Source organism: Neoarius graeffei, chromosome 9, assembly GCF_027579695.1.
Source record: "Neoarius graeffei isolate fNeoGra1 chromosome 9, fNeoGra1.pri, whole genome shotgun sequence".
NCBI classification, from domain to species: Eukaryota; Metazoa; Chordata; class Actinopteri; order Siluriformes; family Ariidae; genus Neoarius; species Neoarius graeffei.
Genome location: NC_083577.1, coordinates 78,056,293 through 78,080,289, shown reverse-complemented (window position 1 = coordinate 78,080,289; position 23,997 = coordinate 78,056,293). Strand labels below are relative to the sequence as shown.

The window sequence follows — 23,997 nt, the reverse complement described above, 5'->3', positions numbered from 1 at the left end:
CCAACAGCAATACAAGCCGTCAGTCTGCGACGCATACTGCGTATCAAACGGCGAATCCTGTCTTGTGGAATGGCCTGCCACTCCTCTTGAAGAGCCTGGATCAGTTGACCTCTGTTCATGGGACGAGAAACACGGTTCTGGATCTGAACACCAAGGTGATCCCATAAATGCTCAATGGGATTGAGATCAGGTGAATACGCAAGCCATGGCAGGGTTTGGACATTCAATCGACGCCCAACTTCTGAAAAACTTAGGCCGGCTTGCACCATGCCGAGGGCCCGCCATCTGTCATCTGGATTTAACCGTGGCATCTTGGACATAAGGAATACAAAAGTCGGCTTTTTCATGGCCTTAATAAAGGCTATCCAACCCATCCTTTCAACGGTGTACAAATTTTTGTTTTTCTCCAAAACAGCACTTTGAGCTGATTCCTAAAGACCACTCCCTGAAGACTATTGAAAAATGTTTGGATTGAGGAGAACTCATTAATGACTTCTGTGCACGCTATTCAATAGAAACATCTCAAAACAAACATTTCCCCAACTCCGTATTGCATAATATGTTGAATTATTGACCTGGACTTTTTCATTGACTGCCAGTGTATCAGAATGCATTTTTGATCGCTATTTTGTCGCTGCTATAGCAAGTTCTGAGTGTTTGAAATATGCTCTGTAATATATCACTCCATATGTCAAAGCGACGGCCGTAAACGAGATTCGTTGAGACCTGTGCGAGACATCGTAGAACGGAAGTAAAACGTACAGCGGAAATCAAAGTGACCGACGTCTGCCAACGTCGTCAAAAGACGCACATGCCCCCTTTCAAACGCTGATGTAATCAAGCCGGAAGTTGTGTTTGTTTTGATAGCAAATCAGGAAAGTTTGAAAAGAGTAGGCAGTAATCGTCATTAAAACTCGTTTTTGTGCAATATTTCGTTTGGAAAACAGTTTTCAAAATGGCGGCACTGACACCTGGCTGACACTTCACGTTTCGAAGTCTCGCACAAGTCTCGTGAAGATCGTGCGGATAAGCGACGCCTGCCGTGGACCAAACGAACTAAATTCAACACGGCTAAAAACCGAATAGGCCGATAAGTATAATATTTAATTGCAATTAGTTGCCAATACGAGTCACGATATAGGGTTACTAAAACCAAAAATGTAATTGAAGAACACGTTAAGAAATAAAGCAAGTTTAAAAATTACTTCAGTTCTCCTTTAAGAAGACTTTGTCACATGCACACAAGCACAGTGAAATTCCTCCTCTGCATTTAACCCATCTGAAGCAGTGAACACACACACCAGTGGGCAGCTATACTACAGCGCCCGAGGAACAGTTGGGGGTTAGGTGCCTTGCTGAAGGGCACTTCAGCCCAACCTTTGGCCAGGGATGCCCCATGTTAACCTAACCTGCATGTCTCTGGACTGTGAGGGAAACCAGAGCACCCAGAGGAAACCCACACAGACACGAGGAGAACATGCAAACTCCGCACAGAAAGGTCCCTGTCAGCCGCTGGGCTTGAACCCAGAACCTTCTTGCTGTGAGGCAACAGTGCCAACCACTACTCCACCGTGGCGCCCCAACGTCATTTAACATCAGCTTAGTCTCTCAAGTCGAATATTCGGATTGAGCTAAATGTTTTTCCCACCATTATCATTCATCATAACGGTCAGGGTTGCAGCAGAACCGAAGAACGGACTTTATGGTGGATCCCAGGAACAATGGGTGCGAGACGGGAATACGCACAGGATGTCAGGGCATCACGGCACCATGCGCGTGTGCACACACACTTACTTACAGCTGGGGTAATTTGGCGTCACCAATCTGGGGTGGGTTTCCCCAAAAACATCGCAGCACAAAGATGATCGTTAAATGGTAGTGCGAGCAGCACAATGAATGCTCTCTCTCCTAGTTAAGGCACTCTTGGGAAACCCACTGCTGTATAGTTTCTGGAAGGTTAGAGGACACCGGAGAACCCAAAGGAAACTCAAGTTCATGGAGAAAGCATGCACAGGACTCCATACAGAGCTTGAGCTCAGGATTGAGCCAAGGACACTGGAGCTGTGAGGTGAAACTGAAAGATGATATATTTGCAATTTATTTATTTTATTTATTTTACACACACACACACACACACACACACACACCACAAATGTTACACAAAAACAAAGGCTGCTGGGTTTTGCTACAAAAATGTAACCCCTCACCGAATCCAGGGACACATGTCGGCCGAAACGAATCCGAGATAATCGCAAAAGAAGCATTTTTTTTCGAAATTTGTGATTTTTGTTTTTTTCCATCATGTGCAAGTTGAGATCTTGAAGAATGCAATCAGTATTTCAGATAATAGATTGTTTTGTTGGAAAAGCATACATTTTTTGTTGCAAATTGTCTTGTTTTTGTCAGGACTGTAGCCTGCTTGGGGGGGGGGGGGGTAAATTACCATATGGGCCATTCACATGATGATTTAAGTCTTTTGTTTTGTTTTTTTTCGCGAATCAGCTGTATGATACGGGCTGAGCTCGTGGCTACTTAACCTGCATACAGGCATGTAATTTCACTATGGAATGAGGAAGCTAAACAGAGCGCAGAGGAGCTGACACACCGCGAAGCAAACAGACACACGGTAGTTACATCGGAGATAACCATTTCTAGCAAAAAAAAACAACCTCGTTTTCCAGATTGAATGGAATACTTGAATGATTGGATGATACACGGACCGTTCTAGGATTACATTCCATCGGAGGCATTGGTGTGTGCAAGGCGCCGTTTCTCTTTCTGATGGGGTGAGTTTATTAATCTAAGGCTGTGTGGTTATTTTTGCATGTAACGGAGAGTGTTGTGGTTTGGTTAAGCCTGGGTCACAACCGGACATACGATTTTTTGGCCGTGCGATTTTTGGCGTTTCCCCAAATCGCTGCGTTTTTTTTTTGTTCATGGAGAAAGACGCGCGTTGGCCGTAAGTTTGTCTTGCAACCTGAAAAAAACGTAAGCGCCCGTAGAGTTTGTTTGACATGACAAAGAACCTCTGCGGCCAGTCTGTGGCTCGAAAATCAGCACATCACACGCGCCCTCCGTGCGTTTCACACGCGCCCTCCGTGCGTTTCTTGCATGTAGACCGGCCGTAGGAGCGCGTACTGTACAGCTGGTTGTGACCGAGGCTTTACATGAAACTAGCGTTGTGTTAGTTGTGTCATCATTGTGCTATCTTTCTTTCTTACGGTGTGAGTAATTTTTCAACCACAAAACGTTAAAGTATACTTTAGGACTTATTTTTGTACTTCATAATTGTGTTGGGCATACTTTGCATGGAAGGAAAATTGACGTGGTGATCTTTGTTTACATGAAAGTAGTATCGTGCTAGCTCGTAGGGGGTAGGGCTTTCCTTAATATCATGCAAATGAGCAGCATTATGTGCCCTCCCTACACCCTACTAGCTGAGATGGAAAACTTTGAGGGCGATTTTCTCCCTTTTCTGTTTTAAGAGGTATACACTTTCAAAAGGCCACACATTCTTCAAATATTGTCAGATCTCCACATGGAAGGCATCATTGGAAAGCTTAGAAACTGTACTTTCTGAATCTGTCAATAACTCAAAATGCCCCCGGGCCGACATGTGTCCCTGGATTCTGTTTTCTGACACAAATAAGAAGCAAGTGTCATCGTCAAAACCTGTGGAAGAACTGAGGCTGGTTCTGCAAGATGCTCAGTAAAACCTCCAGCTCATTTCCCTCTAAAACTGCACTCACTGTACCAGAAACTACTAATATTTTAAAGCGAAGGGTTGTCACACCAAACATTGACTTTGTTTTACTTATTACTCTTTCCTGCACGCTATTCTCTGAACTCATAATAGACTTCCGAAACCACAACAAGGACTACACGCCATTGCTAATCAGCGGGGTCAGAGTGGAAAAAGCGCTCCCTTTCAAATTCCTGGGCGCACACATTGCAGAGGACCTCACCTGGACCACAAACTCCACAGCGGCAGTGAAAAAGGCACAGCAGCGACTGTACTTCCTGAGGATCCTCAAGAACAACAACCTCCACGAGCAGCTGCTAGTGACCTTCTACCGTTGCTCAATCGAGTGTGCGCTGACATACTGTATCGCTACGTGGTACACCAGCATCTCTGAGGCAGACAAGAAAGCCCGTCAAAGGGTCATCGACTCTGCACAGAAGATCATTGGCTGCCCACTGCCCTCTCTAGAGCAACTCGACACCACCCGTCGCCTCAGCAGAGCCACCAACGTCTTAAGAGACCCTTCCTACCCTGGACACCAGCTTCTTGAACCACTGCCCTCTGGTAGACGGTTCAGGTCCATTGCATCACGGACAAATAGACTAAAGAACAGCTTTTACCCGAGCATCATACGTGAACGGAACAAAGCCAGTCAGATGGCAGCGGTACAGGACCGAACAGTAGCACAAACTGTCTACACGTCTACATGCCTACCTCTTACCTGAATAGTATGTTTTTACAACCACATGCACCTTATTCTCTCGATCACGTATTTATTTATTTATTTATATTGCACTCTGTTAACATGGGCAAATGTGCAATTATCACGCCTAATTGCGCAATACATATATGCTATTTACCAGCTGGGAGGTCCGTATGGTGAAATACCGTGACCGAGGTCTTGAAAAGTACTGGAGCGAGGCCCTCTGGGCCGAGGTCAGTATTCAAGGCCGAGGTCACGGTATTTCACCATACGGACCGACCTTAAAGGAACAGTCCACCGTGCTTCCATAATGAAATATGTTCTTCTCTGAATTGAGACGAGCTGATCCGTACCTCTCCGAGCTTTGTGCGACCTCCCAGTCAGTCAGACGCGCTGTCACTCCTGTTAGCAATGTAGCTAGGCTCAGCATGGCCAATGGTATTTTTTGGGGCTGTAGTTAGATGCGACCAAACTCTTCCGCGTTTTTCCTGTTTACATAGGTTTATATGACCAGTGACATGAAACAAAGTTCAGTTACACAAATCGAAATGTGGCGATTTTCTATGCTATGGAAAGTCCGCACTATAATGACAGGCGTACTAACACCTTCTGCGCGCTTCGACAGCGCATTGATACCTTCGAAGGTGTTAGTACGCCGGTCATTATAGTGCGGACTTTCCATAGCATAGAAAATCGCCATGTTTCAATTTGTGTAACTGAACTTGTTTCATGTCACTGGTCATATAAACCTATGTAAACAGGAAAAACACGGAAGAGTTTGGTCGCATCTAACTACAGCCCCAAAAAATACCATTGGCCATGCTGAGCCAAGCTACATTGCTAACAGGAGTGACAGCGCGTCTCACTGACTGAGAGGTCGCACAAAGCTCGGAGAGGTACGGAGCAGCTCGTCTCAATTCAGAGAAGAACATATTTCATTATGGAAATACGGTGGACTGTTCCTTTAAGCTGGTAAATAATGTGTTTATTTTTTTCTTTACCAAATTCTAACAGAAAACAAGAGCGCCCGAACGGGGACCCGAGCCGAGACACCATTTTGAACCCTCATTCACGGTTGTAATGCAAATGGCTTCCTCCTCGGTATACAAGTGCACTTCTATGGCAGGAAAAAACTACATTTTGCCGCCTATGTAGTCCCCTATTTATACAAATAGGAGTCATTCAGGATTCAGCCATGTTTTTGCTCGGTGTTAGCAAGTTAGAGGTTTTTAGCTTTCTCCTGAAATGTTTTCTTTTATTTCTTCTTCCTCAGGGTAGTAAAACTCGCTTTCGCTGTGAACACTGTCGTTATCGCTATCCATGCTGTAAAATTAATGCTATTCTCCTGAGAAATGCTGGCAAAAATTTACTAGATTTTTGATAAGGGTCAGTCCATGAAACGATGTTACTTTTCATTGGTCCGGGTTTACATAATCATTTCATCTTTAATTTCCATGATTTAAAGAAATATTTAGCAGATTATCCATAAATATTGTTTGAAGAAATAAAATAAATAAAAAAAATGAAGTTTTCTTTTGAAATAAAGAAATGTGAAACCTTTTCTTCCCCTGTGACTGGACACGGATGACACGTTTTTTTTGTGACATGGAATATTTGCTGACTTTGAGCTTAAATAAACCTTCATTACTTTCTGAGAATTTCAATAAAATTAGTTTCATGGTACTTGCAATTTAGTTTTACACTCACATAATAAAGTTAAGAAGGTTCTATAAACTATTTAGCTTCGAATTCATCCACTAAAAATAGGTTGTGAACATAACATTGTGATGTCCTACCGTGTTACGTTAGAAACCAGGCTTATAAAAAATGATAAAACGAGTTGAAATCATGATTGATGTTTTTAATATAAAGAAGAATATACTATAAAATGATGTAGGTAGAAAGAAATTTAAACAAATGGCAATAAAAGAAATTATCGATGTTTTTTTCTCACATCCTAACTTGGCGTCCACTCACTTCCTGGTTCGTTCACAACCTGCGAGACCTGTTTACTCAATCTAGGTCAGCTGAACTGACGCGAGAGAACTTCTCGCGGGATCTCACACACCACAACACGTGCTCTAGAGAAGTGCAGATATAAGTGTGACTAAGTAAAGTAATGAATTCAATAATCTCATTTACCACATATAGGATGAAACTGTTTCCTGTTGATGACTGTTGTTATTGTTCAAATCTTAGAGATTTTATGAAGTTTGTGAAATACTGGTATTTCATATTTTCAGTGTTTATGATGCTGAACTAATATTTCTAATGAATTCTTATTCAGTGTTAAAGTAAGCAAATAAAAGCAAAAAATTGATTTTATCAATATTTTTCCTTTATTTTTAAAAGCTTGTTCGTGTCCTTGTTACATTAGCAACCGGGTAAATATTTATGGATTTTATCATACATTGTACAGCAGGAGTTATCTTAACTACCGTATTTTTCGGACTATAAGTCGCACTTTTTTTCATGGTTCGGCTGGCCATGCGACTTATACTCCGGTGCGATGTATATATGTTTTTGTTTTTTTTTCACCGCGGAATAACTGGAGCTGATGCTGAGTCTGACGACAGCCACGCAGAAGAAGAGGAAACGGCGCTTCGTCTGCCGCTGGAGTTGGCAGAGTTGTTCAGAAGCGACACCGAGGATGAGGAATTCAATGGATTTGCTGATTTGGAGTGAAATCATCAGCTTGATAAACTTGATTGACCTGTGTTTTATTATTAATGATAGGCCTATAGTTATTTAAATAAGTTATGTAATGATTTTAGGCAGTGCTTAATTTGTGAAGTGGGAGGTCCCAGAACGCAGGAGGTGGGTGGGTCCGGCGACTCAAAAAAAAAAAAAAAAAAAAAAAGGCGGGGGATGGTTTCCTATAACTTTACGCACATGCGCTTATTGTGTGTGTAAAATAATAATAATAATAATAATATCAGACATTATGATCTTAGAAAACACTTTAGTGACAAACAGTTACAGACAGTAATATGTCGTGATATTATATTATAAAATATTAATTTTTATTAGTCTATATATTAAATTATATATTACATTTATCTTCTAAAATAACAGACTGTACTCATCACAACCGGTTTATTTCACCATTGGAGATCAGATCACACAAGACATGAGTTAAATGACTCATTTTAAGGATTTAAGTAGGGGATTTAAAAGCGATTGTTGGTTTTTTTTTTTCACTAGACGGTTGTTTTTACTACCGTACCTGTCTTTGGAGATGATATACCTATAGCCTACTTGACCTCTGATTTGATGAAATAAAATTCGACAAAAATGAAGAATGACACTCCTCGATGATGACTACAGCTTTAATAACACAGATGAAAGAGCCATGGGGCGATAATAAGCCCTACCGGTAAAAATATTCTAAAAGCAAACTGATTATAATGCATCAGTAATAGGCTACTAATATTAGTTATAATAATAATATAGGCTATTAGTAATAACGATAGTGATAGTATTAAAGATAGTAGTAGATATTTAAAATAATCAGACTAGGCTACTTACAGGGCAAAGGGCGCGTTATCACTGCTCAGCTGTTCGTTTATTAAATAAACAATGCAGTCGCGCAGTAACCACGCGCCGCTTATCAGATACAATCACAGATTCCATGGATAGAATAACCCTTCAAAAAAGTGCGACTTATAGTCCGGTGCGATGTATATATATATATATATATATATATATATATATATATATATATATATATATATATATATATATATATATATATATATATATGTTTTTTTCGTCTTCATAATGCATTTTTTGGCTGATGCGACTTAAACTCCGGAGCGACGTATAGTCCGGAAAATACGGTATGTTAAATTTCCTTATATGGTCAATGCTTCATGGAAATAAAAGTTGTTTTCAGTTGTAAATTGTTTTAAGTGACTCCCTCTATGTCACATTTTGGTAACCCCATTTCATGGACTGACCCTCATAAATAAATCTTATTTAAAAAAAAAAAAAAAAAATTGACAAAAAATGCTACTATGTTTGTTGTTGTGAACGAGCGAGTCGCCAGAGGTCCATATCATAGGATACAGACCCGCTCGCCAGCCAATCAGAGCGCAGGATTTAATGGAAACCGGACCGCGAAAAAAATAAATTTCACTTATCACTGTGCAATAACCCACTGACTGATCGTCATGCTGTATCATGGGTCACAACCTAGAAACATAGAATAACTCCCCCCCTTCTTCATATTAAGTGTTTGTATGAATACACCGACTGGATTGCTTGCTTCAATTTCACTGTACCGTACAATGCAGTGACAAAGGAATCTTGAATTTTGTATAGTCCTCTTCTTCTTCTTCTTTTGGCTGCTCCCATACATTAGTGGTCGCCACAACAGATCTGTTCCGCATGTTTGATTTGGCATAGGTTTTACACTGGATGCCCTTCCTGACGCAACCCTCCCCATCTATCCGGGCTTGGGACCGACGCCAAGAATGCACCGTCTCGTACAGCCCCAGTGGCTGGGTATTGTACCTAATCTGCAGGTCTTTGAACTGTAGAGGAAACTGGAGCACCCGGATGAAACCCACACAGACACGGGGAGAACATGCAAACCCCACACAGAAAGAATTTGCATTTCTGAATGCGAAATTTGGCAAGATCAGACTGATGAGGAAAAATGCATTACTGTGATCGTAACAACCAAATATAACATTTCTATTAGTAAAGAATAAAGTCAGAGAAAACGTTGTTAAAGCATATATGCAGAGCCGTGGCCTCGCTTTCGTTTATAAATGCCTTGAGACCTCAAGAATGGCACAGGAATAGTTTTAAGCGCTAACAATAACTCTAATATAGTCATTTTTACCTACGATTAAAGTGATTCATATAGGTAGCGGTCTGAGTGAATGACCTTGACGTCCGTAACATCACCGCAGGAAGGCTATCGGTCTTGTCGCCATTTCCGCTATACTAAAAAACAGAGCTGACTGCAACTCCGATCCTCCATGTTGAGCTAATTTATCGCCATGCCACATAGATGTGTTGCTGGCGGGTGCAGCAACACGACAGAAGGTGGATTTACATTGCATTTATGGCCCAAGAATGTTCAAACTGCAAAGATTTGGACACGTTTTGCGAGAAATCCATGTACACGTTGGGCAGCTATGAAGGGGTCTCTCCTCTGCTCTGCACATTTGACTGAAGACTCGTACGAAACCTCGGATCTGTTGAGTAGCGTTTGCTATAAGCCTGTACTGAAAGAGGGTGCAGTATCAACAATTAAAGAAAAAACAAGAAAAGGAAAGTATTAATTTTTTTAAAGTGAGTTCAGTTGCACCAGTTCTCCTGGAGCGTTAGCCGAGGGTGGGTGCTAAAACCTGGGACGGAACATATCACTCGGGCAGTGACCTCCCCGCGGTTGTTACTAAAAACGGTGACATCCCGTTCCGTCCCGGGTTTTAGTAATTGCCTGAGCCGAGCAGTAATGGCGGAGTACTCAGTATGGAGAGAATGAGTGGAGCAGCCATCTGATTTCTAAACTGGATATTGCTGCCATCTCGCCCTTACATGGAAGAAGCGAATGAACGGAGAACTGAACGACAACTGAAAGTCAGATTGTTTCAAAACAAATCGGCCACAAGATCGGCCTTCAAGAAGCGAGAACACAGACGGGTAAGCTCCGACTCTCATTTGGATACAAAACACGTTGTTTACCTGCATTTAGATTAATACATGTAACTTGTATTGTGTGTTTAAGTTACCGGTATAAGATTATTTAATTTGCTTCAGAATGTGATTGTCTCAGTTCATCTGATTATTTAATTAGCCTTTTACGTTTTATCAGTGAAAATGCATGCATGTGTTGCATAACTTATCACACCTATCCTGTTTTAATGAGAGTCAACCCACAATCAATGAAGTCAAATCAGTCTTAGTTGAGCGAGTCGGTAATGGTATTTCTTACTTTCACCATAATTTTTTTTTATTTATATGACTTCGGTCTATAGACCCTTTTCACGTGACGTCACGACAAACGCGGCCGCCATTTTGGACATGAACTACCAGTAGTCTACCACAGCCAACAACAAGGAACGACGGCGAAGCATCGAAAGGAATATAGCCATCAAAGAAAGTTTTTACTTTCAGCAAGACTTCCATCATTCCATTATATTGTTGTGCACCTGGATGTAGCAACCATCAACACACAAGGCAAGATTTATCATTTCATCGGATCCCAACAGATGCTGACCGACGGAGAAGATGGATGGTCTCTAAAATATTGGCAAAATGATGTTTATTGAAATAGCAATCGTGTGTAACGGGAAGCATTTGCATATCCGAAGTGTTGTGTTTACATCAAAGATAAAATAAACCAATATGACAACGACTGCTGCTGCCAGGTTGGGGGGGGACAAACTAGTAGAAAGGAAGTGTGCCAACAGACTTCCTTAGTGGTCGATTCTGCTTTAAGGAAAGATGCATTTAATTATTCGTCTGCTGTGGGTTTGGAATCGGTAGCCTGACCGATTCGTTCATGTTTGTGGTGCCATTTGTTTGTTGACGCGTGTTGAAATGGAAGATTGGTTGTTGACATGATTTCCAGTGATGCTTTGGTGCTGCTGTGGATCAGATGTGTTGAGTAGCCTGACTGTTTTTTTTTTTCTTGCGTGTGGTATCATTGTTGATGAGTTATGACTTCAGACGCGATGCGTGTGTGGAGGTGTGGAGTCCGCGTGATAGGTGCGTAAGATAGGCTTCTCATGTGTTTGGAGATCCGCGCTCTGAGACAAGCGCAAGCACCCCCCCAAGGGGAAAAAAAGGGACCCCCCGAAAATATCGGCATAGTTCGAACACTGGGTTGGAGAAAGTAATGGCAAATAGTGAGTGCACAAACCATAGAAGGTAAACTGTACACAGCGCCAGGGCAGTGTGATGGTATGTCTACTTTTAGATTGTGTTAGCTTATCAACGAACACACTCGTCACTCGATGAGTTTCACGTCTTTACGACGGATACTTAAATGTGTGTTAGGTATTATTGTTGCAGTCTAACCAGTCATTGTAGCAGCTAGATGAGCGAGAACCGAAAGGGTCTGTGCCATAAACCGTTATTTCTTCATGTCCAAAATGGCGGTCGCGTTTACGAAGGTCACGTGAGTGAAAAGGGTCTATAGCTGTCAAAGGCCTCGGCCTTAAAACCGGTTCCTGCAGTGACGTCACGCGCTCAGGGCTGGCTGGCTCAGCGGGGCAGCTCGAATGCCAACTTTGCGGTCGATTTTAAATCTCAAAAATATATTTTTTTATTCCCATTTATGCAGCATACAAGAGTCAAGGATGGAGATACTATCCGTTCAGAAATTTATTTAAAAATAAAGGTTCCACGTATCTCCTTTAACAATAAAGGAGTTAATGTTTTTCCAAAAAGTGTGTGTGAGAATTAACAAGACCAAAATAAGTGAGACAGTTTCAGGGTGAAAAAAGAACAAATCACGTCGAGGTCACACTTAAAACAACGTGTGTGTGTGTGGGGGGGGGGGGGACTTTTGCAGCATAAAATCTACGGAGCAACTTCAATGAGACCGGTTTGGTCTTATTTATTAGAAAGAACTTTTGGGGTAAAGCCAGTATCTCACTGGGCTGCGACAGCCTGCGACTAGTTGGAGACAACAATTGCGATAAAATATGCAAATTCAGTTCTCGCACTTCAGCCAGTACCTCACGTCACAGAAACTGACTTGAGGAGGGTTCGTGATGGCTTTGCGACACCAGCGACGCATTTGCGGCTATTTTGAGAGAAATTTTGTCACACGGATTTTTTTAACATGTTCAAAATTGGAGCGACACTTTGCGACTCATGCGAGGAAACTGAGAAGCCCCGCGGATGTTTCAAGACTTTTGAAATTCTCTCGCGAATTACATTCGCAAGCTGTCGCAGCCCAGTGAGATAATGACTTAAAGTGCATATCACGGGTAAATTCAGGAGCAAGATCAATGCAATTCTCCCATTTTATATTAAACTTTGGTCAAATATCTGTAACATTCTGCATTCTCTGCAATTTTTTTTACCTTGCGCAATACCAGAAAAATTCAGTTGAAATCAAGCCATTTGAGGCGAATTGGTCCACCTCTGAAAAAACTTGCCATTTGGATTTCGCGGCAAACATTGATTTTCGTGACGTCGCGTGCGGGACGCCTCCTTCTGAATCCTACATCAGCGCTGGTTTGTTTATGAGAAAACGACCTGGTGGTTTTCTGCAAATTTCTTCAACGTTATCGCGTAATTATTAAAATGGTTAACAGATGTATCGTAGGAGGGTGTAGCAACACCAATCTTGATGGGATTAGTACTCAACGTTTTCCAAAAGACCGGACAGTGAGAGAGAAATGGGAGCGCTTGGTCTACACAGGCTGTGCACTGAAACCGTGCAAAGCTCGCGCAGCCTGCTGGCGCTTCCGCAGGTGACGTCACGATTCTGGCTCCAGACTACCTCGGGATTTTTCCAGACGCGTTTTGTTTTATTTTTTTCTGCTGTAGACAGATGGCCTTGTGCAAAATTACCCTTCTGGATGAGTGTACACTGGATTTACTCGAGTAACCACAGGTGCCCCGAAAATCACTGAATCATTGAAATTGAAAAGGATCCCTCCACCCCTGCACAGGCGCTCTCAGGTGGGCAAAATTGGCCTTTGGTTATTTACTCTTTACATTAAATGTTATAGAAAACATATTGCTCTCAATGGTGCATTTTGCCCATGTTCAGGGTGGAAAATAAAAAAGAAAGATTCGAGTAAGACAAGCCAAATTGGTGTTTTTAAAAAGAAGGGATCATGGAGAATAAAGGAAAAAATATTTTTAAAATCTGCGCACATTCCCACAAGGTGTTACGGTGCTCTGAAAATGACATCCAAAATGATGTGTCAGACTTGTGAGGTCTTCTGTTCAAACACTGATAGAGTTTCCTTTCTGTTTATTGCTTTTTTTGAGAGTGTTTCTACTTATCTCAATAACGGAAAAAAAAAAAAAACTCGAGCCTATGTTGGGTAAAAATATGTCTTCTGAAGGCCTAAACAGAGCACAGCCAAAAACTCCAATAAAATTTTGATCATCTTTGAGGGAGTGCTATGACCATGCAGGATCATCCAGACCCAAAAATGACAGTTTTGCTACGTACTATTCCTATTTATGTACCAGCATACAAAATTTGAGCCTCCTACATGGTTTAGTTCTTGAGCTGTGGGCTTGTGAACTTTGACGACAAAAAAAAAAAAAAAATCTGAACAAAATTGACCCCCCCCTCCCTCAGTAAAACTGGCTGTAACATGGAAAGTATACCGGTACATCTTACATTCAAATACATTTACAGTGTTTCTCCTAGGTAACATGGGTACATCTGGTGATTTTTTCAGAATTTAGGGGTGTTCACACGGCAACTTTTACTCTGGTGTAGCACCGGGGCTGCCCCGGTAGAGCGTTTACATGGTACAAAGTTATACCGGTGTAGCCCCTAAAAGCTGCTTAAACCAGTGCAAATCAGTGGCGGCTGGTAGTCTTTCAAACAGGGGAGGCTGGTCGGTTACGATATTTCCAGATTTTAAAAGAAAAAACACATCAATTTTGCCCATACTCTTGCCTCTGATCTGGCTGATTGTTGGCAGCGTCACAAACTGTGAAATAACAGGTTCTTTTGGCCCATTAGCCTACTGTCCAATATACATGATGGTGGTGTTGGGGGGAGGGGGTATATTTTAACATTTTATATTTTAAAATTGTGGCATGTTGTTTAAAAATTGATCATTATTGAAAGCAGCTCTTTGTCAGGAACCTCAGCAGTAACAGCAGAGTGTTCTGGAATAGGCACAAGCACTGACCTTGGGGAGCCAAACATAGAGCTGGGTGCCACACATTTCATTCAATGACACTTTCCCTATATTTTACTTATTTTGACTGAGAAATGTTTTATTGACAATTTTGATAACCCTTCACTTTTAATCCAGGTCTGTAGTGTGAAATGTTCTCGGCTGTGTTTTTGTTTAAAAATGTTTTCCAAATTGTAGCTGTGTTTAATTCATATCCAGAAAAACATATATTCCAATATAATATACTCAGCATAAACATTTTAAATAGATTCTATATTTTTGGTCCATCCATGACATATTACTAAAGTAGCCTATTTACTGTTGTTGATGTGGGTCACTTGCTGTTAGCCAATTCACTTTCTCGTACCAGGAGAGCTGAAAGGAATGAGTATTATTCCCTACCTTTTTCACCAAGTCAATTTGAGGCATTGGTCTATCCTGCTCTTTAATTTTAATTTTTTCCTCGAAAGGAAGACTGGCAAATGGCTTCGCCAAAATTAAATCAGCAATGCTTGGCATCCGTGCGCAGCTTTCTTGCTAGCTGACTAGCCCCCTCAAGTTCAAGTTCAGTCACTCAAATAAACGAAATTTCTGGAACTAAGATAGCAAACTTGACAACACTATATTTACACTTTATTTACAATGAAAATATATACAAACTAAAAAAGCTGGTAGAAACCGTATGTAATGAATGAAATCGAAATGTAAGCAGATCTCTTACAATACACCACAGCACTTGCGAATCCGCATGGGACTGAACTGAAATTCACCGCTGCCTGTCTATATTTGAAACGAGCTGTCAATCAAAGAAAATATCCAGCCGCTTTCACCAATCACCAGTCTCCTCGCAGAAACTGCCATGTCCCTCCCACTGTGAGGCTCGGAGTCCGTGGGCGGGCATTTTCGCAGTATTTGTCCAATAACCATCTTGCATTTTGATATTGAAAAGCGCAGAGCTCCCAAATGCCATTGAAGTCCACTGAGGCTGCGCTGCATCGCGCTGTCACGAGGGGGAAAAACTCACGCACACATTAGGCGAACTGGGGAAAGTTATAACGGAATGATTTCGCACTGTAGTGGGTTGAACACATATTTCTATGATTCTGGATCTGAAATAGCAATGTTATAAGGTCGGCTATAACATAAGCCTAGCGCAATTCATCCTACACGATGTTCGTCATTTTTAGAGGAGGCTGAGCCTCCCTCGTTGTCTTAGAGCAATCGCCCGTGGTGCAAATCTAACCCTGCTCGGGAGGTGGCTTAAGAAATTTACTCCGGAGTAAATGCTAGTTTGCGGGGCAGCACCGATATAAAATGGGACGTCTGAACGCTACAGGGGTAGACTCGCTACGCGTGAGGAGAGTTGATTACATATAGCCATTGCATAATTTGCATCCTGGTATTTTGTGCTTCCAAAATGGCAAATATCAACAACAGAACTGCGTGTCTTCCAGTGTTGCCAGATTGGGCGGTTTTAAGTGCATTTTGGTGGATTTGAACATATTTTGGGCTGGAAAACGTCAGCAGTATCTGACAACACTGGTGTCTTCATCCACGCTGTTTTCCCGGCGCTTGGTGATGCCATGACAACCGGGAAAAGGAAGTACATTTTCACGCATGCGCATATTTAATTTCCGCATTATTACTATCGTACAGCACGGTCGCAAAAACTGCCGTGTGAACGCAAGTGGGGCTGCACCGGTGCTAACATGCTTCTCTCTAGTAAGCAGGTTTGTGACGTGAACGCTCCACAAAATTTACACCGATGTATAAGGGTGGGCGATATATCGATATGTTTTATGAACACGAAAAAGATTTTGGCATATTGTACATATCGAGATAATGCTCTAAATTAATATGATTTCGCCACTGTGCTTAATTTCCTTTACTGTGCTATGGTGCTGCCCGCCCCGCCTCCTTCGTGTGTTTGTACCCCCTCCCCTTGCGTGTAGGCGGCGTTAACTCATTCAACATGGCGGCGCCTACAGAAAGCCCGGAGGCGGCAGAACTCGTACCAAAAAAAGGACAAATGGCTCCATTATATGGAGATATTTTGGTTTTAAACCATCGGACGAACAACACATAAGTCAAATTATTATTTATGAAATGAGGTTTTTTTTTGTTATCTTAAATGTTTAAGACGCACTTTATAGGAACTGCCTACCCTCAGGTTTTATGTTTGTAATTAAAATAAGGCAATATACTACTTCCTTGGTTTGATAATTCATGTTAAAAATGGTGCACAAGCACTTTGTTACTAGTACCTGTCTACCTCTAGGCACTTGGCTGCCTACCTGTTTGCACTTCAATAAAAATAAAAAAATAAAAAAAACACCTTGCTGAATTTGGTGTGTCTGTTTTTTGGGGGTTGTTTTTCCTGCATAGATATCGAGATATATATCGTATATCGAGATATAGCAAAAATATATCGAGATATTTTTTTTTCTCCATATCGCCCAGCCCTACCGGTGTAAGATATATCGCAACAAAATACATCGGTGCAGCATCGATGCAAACATGTGCTGTGTGAACACCCCTTTTGAGACCTAAGTGCGCGGGCCCCGGGTTGAATTGACGTGGAATGACCCTATATCTCAAAGATCTGTTCCTTATACCTTTTTTTGAACTGGTTTATAGTTGTACATTTCATGAGCTCCACATTCAAACTGTTCCACAGCTTTACTCCACAAATAGAAATACTGAACATTTTTAATGTTGTCCTAGCACTGCGATTTTTAAATTTCAATTTCCCCCTAAAATTATAGCCCCCCTCTCTATCCGAGAACATTATTTGGATATTCCTTGGTACTTTAGAATTCCTTACTTTATACATTATTAAGGCAGTTTTATATTCTATAATATCCCTGAATTTTAAACATTTTGAATTTAAGAATAGTGAATTAGTATGATCACGGTAACCAGCACTATGAATTATTCTTATCGCTCTTTTTTGAAGTATAGTTATTGGATGAAGTGAACATTTATACGCATTTCCCCACACCACCGAGCAGTAATTTAAGTACAGTAAAACCAGGGAACGGTAAAGAATGCGGAGTGAATTATAGTCCAGGATGTGCTTAGCTTTACTCAACACAGATATGCTTCTCACAGATCTCTAGAAGCACGCGGTTCTGTCAAATGTTATGAAGCATTATCTGATGTAATGATCACATGGTGGTGGCACGGTGGTGTAGTGGTTAGCGCTGTCGCCTCACAGCAAGAAGGTCCGGGTTCGAGCTTTCTGTGCAGAGTTTGCATGTTCTCCCCGTGTCCGCGTGGGTTTCCTCCGGGTGCTCCGGTTTCCCCCACAGTCCAAAGACATGCAGGTTAGGTTAACTGGTGACTCTAAATTGACCGTAGGTGTGAATGTGAATGTGAATGGTTGTCTGTGTCTATGTGTCAGCCCTGTGATGACCTGGCGACTTGTCCAGGGTGTACCCCGCCTTTCGCCCGTAGTCAGTTGGGATAGGCTCCAGCTTGCCTGCGACCCTGTAGAACAGGATAAAGCGGCTAGAGATAATGAGATGAGATGATCACATGGCGTGATCCACCTATAAGGGCACTTGAAAGCCAGTGTCGTTCTAAAATAGGATTACTGTCAAAGCAACCCACGCACATCTTCTCCTAGGCTGCTTTCAAAGACCTCTATTACTCGATCGGAACCGGGGGTTCGCGGCCAAAATCGGGGACATTTTCAGGGACAGGTCATTAAAATCGGGGTCTGTCCCAGGGGCATCACTAGGCCTTTTTTACTGGGGCACGTGCCCCAGTAAAAATCAGCTGTGCCCCAGTAAGAAAATGTTGAAAGATTTCCGTAACAAACTAGTTTCTTTGGCAGATCATATATCTACTGTAAGCTGTAGGACAGAGTGTGTTTCAAACTTCGATCACCTCTTCTTTCTAACTAATTTTCTGATTGGTCTGGGAGATTCTCACTGTAAACATAGCGTGCGTGCGGCGTGCCATGAGTCCACTTAGCCTACTGGAGAGATGAGTCTACTCTTTGGATGAGTCAGAGAACGGGCTCTGGATGAGTTAAGGTCGCGCGAAGTTTTTGCAACAAAACTAAGCAAACCATATTCTAGCAAACCCATTAAACTACATCGAATTAAACGATATTAAATTACTTTTCCAGATGGATATCAGACAATTCTTCTCACGAAGCAGAGACAGGGGCAGGGAAACAGTGACAGATGAGGAGGAGGGTGAGAGAGGTAAGATTAAGGTTGGAGGCTATGTGCTAGTCAGTCATAACTAACCAGCTAAGTCCGTGAATCGTGAGAGTTGAGGTGACACGTTTAGCATCAGCATGCATTAAAAGCCCAAATGCCAACAATACATTTTTTGGGGACTGGGATGTGTTTTCCGTCTCGTTGACCTATTCCTCGCATAACTTCATCCACGAGAGCATGAGAATTATCCACTTTGCATAGGTTAGGGACAGGAACGTTAAGGGTTGCTTTACAATCAGGGTACGCAAGCTAAAAATCACATTTAACACTTATTATCTTCAATATCAAAAGGCTTGATTAAATAAACTTGGTTGTTTATTGTAGCCCTGTGATAGCTCTATTTACCATGCAAAAAAAAAATAAAAATTTGGTGATAACGTTATTTTTGGTGAATGTATGGCAATACGTAGTCTGGCTATCACCAGACCATATCACAAGTGAAATATGGTCTGGAATCCGCCTATTGAATTTCTCGTAGGGGAGGTGTGGTTTACGATTGTCAACGGCCGTTTATTGGACGTTGCGAATGTCTATCATTTGGCGTATACGTAGCCCATGGCCAATCATGGCAGTTGTACCCGGTGACGTAGTTAGAGCGACGAAGAAGAGAAGGAAAGAGAAAGAGAAGGCAAAACAAAAATAGGAAAACAATGGCACCAAACGATAACTGCTCTAAACTATTCAGAACAGTGTCTAAAGCTTGATCGAAAGTTTAGTTCGTATCGCTCGCCGCCATGTTAAATGTGATCCGTAAACAGTCCCAAATAAACCACAAGCTTCCGTTTGTCGAGTAGTACGCGTCACCGTCTTTCCACCCCTCCCCACTCTCCGATTGGCTCCCTAACTCAGGCGAGCCTTTAGACCATAGTTTCCATGCTGTCTTTTCAGATCGGAACGATTGTGCAAAGCAGCATGGGATTTCCCAGGCTAGGCAATACGTGTCATATTTAGCAAAATTACTCGTGTCATTTAGAAAAAGTGCTTTTTTGACCACAGGTAGCTCCAAAAGGGATGCGCTTAAATCATTCTTTATACCACACATATTTGGTTCCATATCATTGGAAACATAGTTAAGTTTTAATGTTGAATGCCAGTAAGTTTTCAGACTATTTTGATCAAATTAATATCTAATTGTCAAAAAAAATGTCCTCTCCGAGACAGCTAATTTCATCTCATCTCATCTCATTATCTCTAGCCGCTTTATCCTTCTACAGGGTCGCAGGCAAGCTGGAGCCTATCCCAGCTGACTACGGGCGAAAGGCGGGGTACACCCTGGACAAGTCGCCAGGTCATCACAGGGCTGACACATAGACACAGACAACCATTCACATTCACACCTACGGTCAATTTAGAGTCACCAGTTAGCCTAACCTGCATGTCTTTGGACTGTGGGGGAAATCGGAGCACCCGGAGGAAACCCACGCGGACACGGGGAGAACATGCAAACTCCACACAGAAAGGCCCTCGCGGGCCCCGGGGCTCGAACCCAGGACCTTCTTGCTGTGAGGCGACAGCGCTAACCACTACACCACCGTGCCGCCCACAGCTAATTTTTCAATATAAAATAACATATCTAAAATGATTATTTTCATCCTAAAATGTGGTCGAGATATTGGGACATAAATATTAGAGACAACTAACACAAAGCTTACAGCCTTGTATTTAAAAGCACTATGGAAGTAGTGGATTCTGAATTGTCAAAAAAAAAAAAAGTCCTCTCCAAGAATCACTTCATTTGTTTCTCCCAGCCCTGCTTAAAGCTACACTTAATCTTGTTATAATACAAACTATTACACATGAGCATCCAGGGTTTGGACATTGAGATCGTGGAGGAGTACAAATACCTGGGTGTTCACCTCAACAACAAACTGGACTGGACTAACAACACAGATGTCCTGTACAAGAAGGGCCAAAGTCGTCTCCACCTCCTGAGAAGACTGAGGTCTTTCGGTGTGTGCAGGACACTGCTTAGGACTTTTTATGACTCTGTGGTAGCATCAGCGATTTTCTACGCTGTGGTCTGCTGGGGCTGCGGAAGTTCAGAGAGGGACAGGAAGAAACTTAATAAACTGGTCAGAAGGGCTGGCTCAGTCTTGGACTGTCCTCTGGACTCCATTGAGGTGGTGGGTGAGAGGAGGATGTTAGCCAAGCTGACCTCAATCATGGAGAACCCCTCTCACCCCCAACATGAGGCTGTTGGGGCTTTAAGCAGCTCGTTTAGTAGTAGACTGCTACACCCACGGTGTAAGAAGGAGAGATACCGCAGGTCATTCATACCTACTGCTGTCAGACTGTATAACCAATAACCTTTTTGTCATTATATTTGCACTACTTCACCACTACTACCTCTGCCATCTCTCATCGATGCAATTAATATAGGCCCTAAACTATTTTTATGCATACTTATATTTATATATAAAAATATTATTTATGTATATACGTGTGTACGGTATATGCACAGAGTCTACCTGTAATGTGCAATTTTTCCGAGCCTCTCAATAAGGCAATTTTTCTAAACTTTTTCACGGTAGATAATGCAAATAGCCCTCTGTATTTAATCCTTAGTTTGTCTAATTTTTCATCTCATCTCATTATCTCTAGCCGCTTTATCCTGTTCTACAGGGTCGCAGGCGAGCTGGAGCCTATCCCAGCTGACTACGGGCGAAAGGCGGGGTACACCCTGGACAAGTCGCCAGGTCATCACAGGGCTGACACATAGACACAGACAACCATTCACACTCACATTCACACCTACGGTCAATTTAGAGTCACCAGTTAGCCTAACCTGCATGTCTTTGGACTGTGGGGGAAACCGGAGCACCCGGAGGAAACCCACGCGGACACGGGGAGAACATGCAAACTCCACACAGAAAGGCCCTCGCCGGCTACGGGGCTCGAACCCGGACCTTCTTGCTGTGAGGCGACAGCGCTAACCACTACGCCGCCGTGCCGCCATCAATGCAATTATTATGTGCAATTAATATAGGCCCTAAACTATTTTTATGCATACTTTATATTATTTATGTATATGTGTGTATATATACACAGAGTCTACCTGTAATGTGCAATTTTTCCGAGCCTCTCAATAAGGCAATTTTTCTATACTTTTTCACGGTAGATAATGCAAATAGCCCTCTGTATTTAATCCTTCATTTGTCTAATTTTTATTTGTTATCTGTCTGACATTTTCTTGCTACTGTAACATGTGAATTTCCCCGATGTGGGATGAATAAAGTGAATCTAATCTATGCCTATGTTCATATTACTTAACAAAAGTGCAGATTTGATAGTTTTTTTTTTTTTTATTTTGGACCCCTATGACACAAACTTTGTACCCTGATTGTAAAATAACCCATATCGAAAGCGAAATATCGTGCCGCGAGTTATCGCGATATTTTCGGTCATATCGGCGAGCCTTTACTATCAGTAACGCTACATGAATATCGACCAATTAAGACTCGGATGTGAGGATTACTCTATTAATGCTGCAGCTCCATAAGCACACAAACACATTACTTTGTATTTACAATCTTAAAAGCGTCCTAAAGGGTAATATTAGTGATTTAGAAAGGAGAGAGACACAGAGCAGGAACATGCAAAACACCCCAGCTCCACGTCTCCCTGCTCTGCCGGTGCTGTGATGGTGTAAAACCGGCCAAGAGCAACACAAAACCCACAAATGGGAGCCGCACAAACATTCAAACCTCAAACAATGAGGTCTATAAAGTAAAAACGCGTCCATACCGGTTAATTCCTGCTGCTCTGCCGTCCTCTGAAAGCTGCTCTGTCCTGCTCAGGGCTTAGATTGATTTATTTTTTTATTTTACGGGATGGTTTAATCTGATTCCGAGTCTCGTGAGCGCGTACGTCACTTCCGTGTTTTTTTTCCTCCTCTCCTGACGTGAATACATACACCTGTAACCTTGCGCGAGCGCGACGATGCCTGTGAACCAAATAGTACCCTATTCCCTACACGAGCGCACTACATAGGAGGTGAAATACATAATAATGAGTCACTGATACACCCTACCGAGTGCACTAAAGTGTTTAAAAGGAGCTATTTGGGATTCAATCCACTGGTCCATCTAAAACAGGGCTTTTCAAAGTGTGGGGCGCGCCTCCCCTAGGGGGCGCCAGAGGTCTTCAGGGGGGGCGCAACGTCAGGAAAAATAAACCAGAATAAGTTACTATTGCGGACATTTAGCAAACTTCAGCTAGCCTTTACCACAGACAAAATCGATCGATTTTTAGTACCTAAAGCTACAGTGAGTGAGGAGACATTTTAAACATCTGTGCTTTTTTAAAACCTCTGTTTTTTCACATTTTAAACATCTGTGCTTTTTTAAAACCTCTTTTTGTCTGGGCCAAGCAAAAAAAGAAGGAAGTATGATCACGATTATTTAAAGTTTGGATTTTCATGGACTGGATCTGAAGATGCTCCACTGCCACAGTGTGTTGTCTGCCAAGAGGTGCTAGCTAACGATGCTGTGAGATGTTTAAAATGTGTAAAACAAGATGTTTAAAAAAAAAAAAGCACAGATGTTTAAAATGTGTAAAAAAAAAAAAAAAAAGAGGTTTTAAAAAGCACAGATGTTTAAAATGTGTAAAAAAGAGGTTTTAAAAAAGCACAGATTTTTAAAATGTGTAAAAAAAAGATGTTTTAAAAAGCACAGATGTTTAAAATGTGTAAAAAAGAGGTTTTAAAAAACACAGATGTTTAAAATGTGTAAAAAAAGAGGTTTTAAAAAGCACAGATGTTTTAAAATGTGTAAAAAAGAGGTTTTAAAAAGCACAGATGTTTAAAATGTGTAAAAAAGAGGTTTTAAAAAGCACAGATGTTTAAAATGTGTAAAAAAAGAGGTTTTAAAAAACACAGATGTTTAAAATGTGTAAAAAAAAAGAGGTTTTAAAAAGCACAGATGTTTAAAATGTGTAAAAAAGAGGTTTTAAAAAGCACAGATGTTTAAAATGTGTAAAAAAGAGGTTTTAAAAAGCACAGATGTTTAAAATGTGTAAAAAAGAGGTTTTAAAAAGCACAGATGTTTAAAATGTGTAAAAAAAGTTTTAATAACGCTCATGTTTAAAATGTGTAAAAAAAAAAGGTTTTAAAAAAGCACAGATTTTTAAAATGTGTAAAAAAAAGAGGTTTTTAAAAAGCACAGATTTTTAAAATGTGTAAAAAAAAGGTTTTAAAAAAGCACATGTTTAAAATGTGTAAAAAAAGAGGTTTTAAAAAAGCACGTTTAAAATGTGTAAAAAAAAAGTTTTAAAAAGCACAGATGTTTAAAATGTGTTAAATAGGTTTTAAAAAAGCACAGATGTTTAAAATGTGTAAAAAAGAGGTTTTAAAAAGCACAGATGTTTAAAATGTGTAAAAAAAGAGGTTTTAAAAAACACAGATGTTTAAAATGTGTAAAAAAAAGAGGTTTTAAAAAGCACAGATGTTTAAAATGTGTAAAAAAGAGGTTTTAAAAAGCACAG

General features: G+C 41.3%; 1 protein-coding gene across 1 annotated transcript in view; it reads right to left on the bottom strand.

Annotated features, from left to right (window-relative positions):
• si:ch211-45c16.2 (mitogen-activated protein kinase kinase kinase 13) overlaps window positions 1-22,382 on the bottom strand; it is a 178,107-nt gene extending 155,725 nt beyond the window's left edge. Inside the window, exon 1 of the mRNA XM_060930328.1 lies at window positions 22,261-22,382. The gene's annotated coding sequence lies outside the window, so the exon portion shown is untranslated. The remainder of the gene's footprint in view (window positions 1-22,260) is intronic.
• Between the last annotated feature and the right edge of the window lie 1,615 nt (window positions 22,383-23,997).